This window comes from Suncus etruscus, chromosome 15 (assembly GCF_024139225.1).
Source record: "Suncus etruscus isolate mSunEtr1 chromosome 15, mSunEtr1.pri.cur, whole genome shotgun sequence".
Lineage (NCBI taxonomy): Eukaryota > Metazoa > Chordata > Mammalia > Eulipotyphla > Soricidae > Suncus > Suncus etruscus.
In genome coordinates, this window is record NC_064862.1 from 62,710,602 (window position 1) to 62,719,173 (window position 8,572).

At 38.8% G+C, this 8,572-nt stretch overlaps 1 non-coding gene across 1 annotated transcript; it reads left to right on the top strand.

Moving 5' to 3' along the window:
* The first annotated feature begins 4,161 nt into the window (after positions 1-4,161).
* LOC126031918 (small nucleolar RNA SNORA51) lies at positions 4,162-4,294 on the top strand. Its single transcript, XR_007503724.1, has one exon. It is a non-coding gene; the product is annotated as a small nucleolar RNA SNORA51 (small nucleolar RNA).
* The last annotated feature ends 4,278 nt before the right edge of the window (positions 4,295-8,572 follow it).

Below are 8,572 nucleotides of genomic sequence, written 5' to 3' on the forward strand. Positions count from 1 at the left end.
CCGGCTTCAGAGATTGGCTTAGGGGGTGGAGTTTGATCTGGGGGGTGGCAGATAGCTGCTCAGCTATACTCAGGCTGTCACTGGCAATTTCATACCAGTCTACATGTTGCAAACCCAGATTTACCCTTCTTAATTTCAGTAACACACAGTTCTAATCTCAGACCAAAGACATACAGTGTATCTAACAATCCCAGAACTATTTAGAAGGACATAAATTGAACACATATTGAACACATATATCTTTTGAATATTTTATGGGTATTTTCTTTAACTGATATAACTCTCTATATATCCTTCTACCATGATGTTTCTATCCACTTTTCATCTTGTCTTTTCTTTGTAAGCTGTTCAGTAAGGATTGTTGGTGGAACTGTCCCACAGTTTAATGCCTATGATTGAACTATGTCATGGAAATTGCTGGTCTTGTTCCTATAGCCTCCAGATGCGCTGATAATGCTACATGGCATTGATCCTTGTTTGCATAGACGCATTAAAATGGGAAAACACTATACATACAGATAAGTTCTTATCTAATAGAGGTAGGAACACACAAATCTCAGTACAATGTACCTTACACCCTGAACATTGATATAATGACCTGGCACAGGCCTCAGAAGAATGGGCATCCTCCATTCACGATAGAACCAGGCAAGCTATCTACGAAACATCCAAGGTCTTTTATAGCAACAGCTGGAAGCAATCCTCTACCAGGAAAGACACTACCAAGGGTCTGACATTGACCTCCTAAAAAGAGACTTCCGATTACACTGAGAAGACTTGACAACAACAATGACCTGCTCTACAGGGCATGGTTCTCTCTATTGCCCCTTAAGTGTGAGGTGAATCAAGAGGATGCTCTGCACCATCCTGACTGCAATATGGGATATGCAGACTCCAGGATCTTTAATACAGATGCATGATACCAACAACAGAGACTATGTGAGGAATGGAGGTGTATTGCCACTACAGACGATGACTTGGATTGGACAAACTAGTTTGCCTGGAGCCTAGAGTCGGTCCTGTGCCAGAAAACTTCAGGGCTAGGGTCTCCTTGTATTTAGGCCATAATTTTTCTTTCCATGTCCCTTATATTTTGGTGGGCCTATGCAAACAAATGCCACACTAACACCGTTTTTTACTTTGTTCCCTTGACTCCAATCCTTAAGAAAAACAACCCACTAAAAACTTTTGAGGTTAACTTAAACTAGTAACCATGTGCATGAAACTAGATAAATGTATTTGCCCTCAATGTTTAAGGAGTTACATAAGTCTAATGTCTTTAGATTATATTGTGTGCTGCTAAGAAATAGTATGTACCACAACTGGGGATTTGAGGGACAAAGTAATTGTATTGTACATGGGTTCAGTTTTGTTTTTCTTAATGTTCTTTGGCTGAAAATTCAAGGCTGGGATATCATTGATGGGATTACCGAGAATTCTGTTTATGGGTGACTGTGCTTCCACTGTAACTTTACTCTGTCCTCTTTCTTTGCATCTTTGTTGTCATAATTAAAATAAAAAAAAAACCCAAACTCCCATTAGAAAATGTTTCATCAACATTTTGATATAATTTTTGATATGGTAAGAGTTGTCTCTGATTCTAGTAAAGCCCAGCATGCCTGTGACAAATGACTTAGGTATCAATGCAAAGATGCCACCATTTCCACCTGGAGCAAGATGCCAGAGAGCTGTTTGTCAGATGGCTGCCTGGCTTCAAGATTCACCTTAGAAATACCAGCTCTACCCTGCTGGAGATGCTACCTCTCTGGATTACATTCAGTATAATACAATGACCAACTATTTTTAAAAAGTATGTATCTATTTAATTAAACAGATACATAATTTTAATTAAAGTATATTATTTTAATTAAATTTTAATTAAATTTAAATATATCATTTAAATTAAAGTACTTGGATTTACAAAAGCTAACCATACTTTTCTTGCTTATATTATTTCCAACACCACACCCAATGCCAGAGAGCCTCCTTTCCTCCACCAGTGTCCCAAGGACCCCTTCGTCCCACCTTCCATGTAAAAGTTCTAAAGACAAAATGTTCAGTTATGATTCCTTTGGCCATTTGTTGTTTCATTACTATCTTCTTAAAGATCAGAAAGCGAGGGGTCAAAGTAATAGTACAACAGGTAGGGCACTTGCCTTTCACAAGATCAACCAGGATTTGGTCTTTGGCATCCAGTGGTTCTCAAATAGTGGGACGCGCCCCCAGGGGGGGCTCGAGGCTCCGTGAAGGGGGCTTGACTGACCTCGGCAACCTGTCATAACAAGCTAAGCCCCGTGTTTATGTCTCTGTATGTCTCTGGAGCTGAGAGTCGCTGTGTCCTGCTTCAAACCCGGCTTCGACAAGCCATGCATGGCAAAACGTGCTCATTGTGGCCATTATTCCGGACATCACCTCTGATTAAAAAATCAGCTCAAATTATTTTATATATATATATATATAATTTTTTTGCAGGTTAAAGATTTTTTTAAATAAAAATACTATTCACAGATGCGCAGTGGGGGGGGGGCGTGAAAAATGTTTTCTTCTTCCTAGGGGGGCATGACAGAAAATAATTGAGAAGCACTACCTTACGGTCTAAGCACTGCCAGGAGTAATTCCTGAGTAGTAATTCCTGAGTATAGAGCCAGTAGTAATCCCTGAGTACCACCTGGTGTGGATCACAAACAAACACACACACACACACACACACACACCAGAACCAAAAAAAAAAAAAAAAAAAGGAGGAGGAACTTAGCAAATGGAGTAAACCTTGCCCAGCAGGTCAAGTAATTGGTATTTCAGAAAGCTCTATTCCAGCAAAAATGACAATAGTATTTTGTGCCCTGGTTGTAAGAACCCCTTGGGCTGTTTCCTTATCCCCTTCTGGCTCTAATCTGTTTACTACCCCTGGAGACAAGTTAAAAGGTGAAGCTAGACTGAGTTGGAAAACTTCCTCTGGGACAGATCACTTAACCTCTCAATCTTTTGTTTCTTTTCCTGCAGATTGGGAATCACAGCGTAAATCAGAGTCAAGTGACATCATGGATGAAAAAATGATTTATTATACATAGTCTGCAAAGTTAAGGAGTCAGTTCCTCAGCTCATCTGTGTCGGTCCTGCAATAGCTCAGTAAATCTCTCTCCTCTGGGGTCTCGGCATTGACAGAGAATGACTAGCTATTGCTCTGGGAAAGTGTTTGTCTCTCTCTGTAGTGGAGAAAAATATAAAACTCCCCTCACTATTTTCCCAGTGAAACCCAGAAATGCCCAATTGGGGAAAATAGACAACTAGACGCTGTAGTGGAGGTGGGGTGTAGAGGAGATGAAGGAGCGCTGTCACGTACTGACTTAGTCACTTTACTGCCTTTTATTTTTTTACTGCCCCCTTTTTTTAAATTTCAGCTGATTTTTTTCTGGGGGGCCACACCCTGTGACACTCAGGGGTTATTATTGGCTATGTACTCAGAAGTTGCTCCTGGCTTGGGGGACCATATGGGACTCTGAGGATCAAACTGAGGTCTGTCCTGGGTTAGTTGCATGAAAGGCAAGCACCCTACTGCTGTGCCATCGTCTGGCCCCTGAGCTGATTTTTTAAAAATTTATTTTATTAAAACAATTGTGATCAACAGAATCCTTCATAGTTGAAGTTGAGTTATACAGTGAGTCAAGGCCCTTCCCACGACCAGAGTCAAGCTCCCTTCACTAATGGTCCCAGAGTGCAGCCTATATCATCACTCTTTGGCCCCTCTGACCTGCCAATATAATAAGTCCCTTTAAGTTTAGGTTGTTAAAGTTTAGGTCCCTCGATTCTATTATCATTGACTTTCTCTTGGATATTTAGTTTTGTCCTTATTTATTTCTGTCTTCATTTATTTCCCCACTTGGAAATCTTTTCTTTAATCCTCTCTTCTTAGTTTTATAGGAAAATGTGGGAATGCGTGGTACAATAAAGTAATCCGTGTCCCAAGGTTCTATGAAAAAAGCAGGATCCCCAATTTAAAAGATATCATTATCGCCATTTTAAGAAGGAGACTTGGAAAAGAGGAAGGACACTTGGGAAGGTCATGGGAATGTTGCACTGGTGAATGATTTTATATATATATATATATATATATATATATATATATATATATATATTAAAAAATAAAAAAAAGAAAAATAAGGCCTCCCAATTCTTAACACAGACTGTGTTCTTTACACTGACTGTATAGAAAGAGGAGGTACAGTAAATGCACCCCATATATACCTCAACCCAGGCCCTTTGCCTGGTCTGTATTGTGAATTGGGGGACAAAAAAAAAAAGGAAGAAGAAAAAGAAGAATTTTAGTTATTCATAACTGAATTTTAACATAAAATATTTTAGCACTGGTTCCAAAACCAGTGTCAACATCCTTCACAAATATTCCCAGATTTTCTACCATACCTCTCTCTTGACTGCCATTTGTCTCTTGTCTTCCTTCTTGACAGGCCCCTTTTGTTTTGTGAGTTTTGTTTTGGGGCCACACTCAGTGGTGTTCAGGGCTTACTGGTCTGAACTCAGGCATCACTCCTGGCAGTGCTCGAGGGACCGTAAGTGATGCTGGAGATCCAACCTAGATAGAATGCTGGATATCAAACCCAGGTTGACCAGGTGCAAGGCAAATATCTTACTCTCTTTATTATCTTTCCCTCCCAACAGACAAGGGGCCAATGATGATCTAGGCATCTTCATTTAAACCAGTGCATTCCTTCATCCAGTTATTCTAAATACCTAATACAATAGATATCCTATGTTAATCCTTCTTATTTTATAAAATGGGTCAATATGAGTGCTTCCCACACAGGGTTGGTGGGTAAAATTGAGTAAAATATCATGCTTTCCACTCACTTTATGAATATTAATTTGGTGCTAATTGTGTTTTCTTGGATCCCAGGCTAGGTTGGTATGCCACTGCCAAAAGGTTTCTGCCTTCCCAGGGCATGTTCTAGTGGAAAGACATAAAAAATGAAAAGTACAAAAGTTTACTGCTTGTACTTTATTGCAACAGGCACAAAGATTTGCCATAAACAAAATTATTACAGGTAAAGGGATAGAATAGAACCTCAGGCTGGAAGAATTGTGTTGTAAATGGACTAGGCAGAGAAGACCCTTCAGAGCCAGGTACATGTGAACAGATGCTTGGTATAAGATAAGAAACATGAGGCTCTGGTAGAAGACACACAGGCAGAGAGAACAACCCTTGTTACTTAATATGTACCCAATACATTCTACCATAGGAAACACTCCATCACACAATGGCATTAATTTACATGCAGCAATTTTCTTATCCACAATGATCAAATATTAAAAGAACACTTACTAGGTCCTAGAGTCTCAGGGGGTGACTCAAAGTTAACACTAGATTATTTCCCTTTCCTCTTTAAGTCTTTAGGTGATGCCATTAAAATAGAAACGAGGTACTATTACAACTCAACAAAACATATATTGGAAATGTAAACTGCGCCTTCTTCCATTTATTAATCATGTAATTTCTTCACTGGGTTAAGCAGTAAATATCTAGAGAAGCTAGATTTATAAAAAGCTAAAATAAAAAGTAAATTGTATATATTAAAGCCATATAAACATATAAACGTTATTTCAATAAAACATAAAAATAGAGAAGATAAATGACATATTGAAGGTCAAAGAAATGGTAAATAGTAGAGCAGTAAGCTCAGTTGAAGACTGTAGACTCTTCGTTGTACTCCACTGAGTTAGGTTAAATACCCTATTGCTTCATTCTTTAAACTTATTAATCCCTTTGTTGATGCTTTCTGTGTCAATTCTGAGACTAGAATTGAGAAACAGACATTCTCTCCTGAAAGAATTGACAACTTAATGGGAAACAGTGACATGTTGGAACTATGCTGAACAACCACATAATGAAGGGTTGGCCACAGATTACAACCTCCACTGTTAACTGAGGAAAAAATAAAATAATAAGGAGGGGAGGATTCTATAAAAGAGAAAAGGAAAAGAATAGAGGAGCAGAAATATCTGGAAGAGAAATGACATGTAATAAATGAATATTTTATGGAAAAAGTATCCAGAAGTGTCTGCCACTAATGTAAATAAAGGCTGGAAGTGGCTTCCACATTGGCAATTATTAGACATCACGGACTATTTTATCTGCTGACAGGAGTAGACAACAGAAAGTAGAGGGAAAAGTAATGGAGAAAATGGTAGAATCTAGTTTCCAAACGTTAGCTAGGAAGACATTTTGAAAAATGTTACAGAAGTTGTTTTTTTCTTTGACTCTGATTTTGATCAGTTGAATAGAATGAATAGTTATTAGGAGAATAAATAAAGCACATCTTTATTAAAAGTCCGTTATCCAAAGCAAAATTAAAAAAAAATTAGCCCTGGTTTTAATAATAGGTTAACTCAACTCCTGGAGATTTGTAATCTTCCTCATAAAGATGACAGCAGACTTATTGAGTTCTTTCTTCTTGTTCATTGCTTCTTTATGCTACTGGCATGTAGCATTGTGTAGAGTTTTTCTGCTGTTTTGTTCGATAGACATGTTTCTTTCTCAAGTACACACAGGCCAATGAGAGGCAGAGTCAGCCTGGACTTGTCCATGCTGCCATCTCTGGGGGGCGGGCAGGGTGTCACATCTGGCAGGGGTTATTCCTGGCTCTATGCTCAGAAATTGCTCCTGGCAGGTTTGGAGGACCATATGGGATGCCGGGATTCAAACCACTGTCCTTCTGCATACAAGGCAAATGCCCTACCTCCATGCTATCCCTTTGGCCCCACAGTCATCTCTTGACCAAGAACACAAAGTGGAAAACAGGGAGAGAGAAAATTCTGACAAATATATAAAAAGTTAAAAAAATATGTGGGTCCTGGGAAGAAGTTTTCCATGGACAAATGTGAGGGATGAACAGTAGAACTATGGATCTAGCTGAGGTTAGAGTATAGATATATATAGTCATTCAGCCTGCATTCTCAGCCAAGAGCTCCAGAGCAGAATAAACAAGTGGTGGGACATATCATGGCTTGGAACTGATCTGTGCATCTGAGATTTAGACTCAAGCAAGCTCACAGCTTTGGTTAAAACACACTATCCACTTTATTACCTGTTGTTTCTGCCAGCTAAATGACCAGGGCAGTGAAATCCCTTCCAAAGAAAGCACCTTTTTGGAGCATTCCCAGAATCAAGTCTTCTGCTTTAGATCCTTGAGGGATAAACCAAAGACATTTTTTTCTCTTAATGATGAAGAAGAGGCTATCTCCTGATCCATCAGAAACTCTTGCATTTGCTATTTCACAAGAGTGGAATCAGTTGCCATCATCTCAAATGTTTCCTGCTCTTTTCTCTTGGTACAGAAAACACCAGTGTTAGCTAAATATCACCTTTCCTAAGAGTTATCAGAAAAATATACACACATAACTCCTTTTTATACTATTTATTATGAATTTCTAATAGTTCAAAGGTTGTTCCCATGAGCTTAGAAATAAAATGATGTCAAAAACTCAGATCACTGAAGACATTTATGGAAGATTATGTTTTGCTGCAGAGATGCTAGTGTGAGTTGCCAGGAAAGACATAGTAGAGGTGAGTCTGCACAAAGGATTGAAGATCCTTAAGCATTGTTTGTTCTGTTTTGTTTAGGGGTATTGCCTTGTGATACTTAGAGGCTATTCCTACGAGTTGCATTTCTGACATGCTTAGGGGATTATGTGATACTGAAGTTCAAACCCAGGTCTCTAGGATGTGATGCATGTGCTTCAGACAGTTAAGCAATCTCTCCAACTATTCTTGAAACTTGTAGGGAAGGCATTTAAGTGTTCCCATCCAGCTTAGAACTATGTATTGGATCATCTTTACTTCTGTGGACCCAAAGGATTATAAGTAGGAAGAAAATAAACTAATGAGCACTTAATCTTTCAAACCACAATTTATCATTATCCCAACCTGGTTCTTGTCCAATTCTGCAACTCCCATACACTTTATTTTCTTTTTAGGATATTTTATGTTTCTTACAGGAAAGGTGTGATATAAAACTAAACAGAAAAAAGGCTAGAAATGCTCAAGAAGTTTAACACCAGGGCTGGAGCGATTGCATAGCAGTCGGCGTTTGCCTTGCATGCGGTTAACGATGGAGGAACCCCGGTTCGATTCCCATATGAACCACCGAGTCTGCTAGGAGCAATTTCTGAGCACAAAGCCAGGAGTAACCCCTGAGCGCTGCCAGATGTGACCCAAATCCAAAACTAAAATGTTTAACACCAATTCTCTCTTAAAGGAAAAGGGGTACCCAGTATCTTCTACTTCCCAAGATGCTTCTAATATTCAATGCCAATACTTAGTTTCTTCTTCTTCTTTTTTTTTTTGTATCTTCTTGGAAAGAAGACATGCTCATATTCATATTCAATTCTTGGATGGACTCTTTCTACTTGTTTGTAGGCATGCAGGCCTCTTTCTCTTATAAAGTCTCATATAAACTTGATGTTTTAATTTTTCTTTGGCACTAAGTACTGGTGGGATACATAAACACTTGCTACCTAAGAGAAAGAATGGAATAAAAGGTAGATATTTAACCACCTC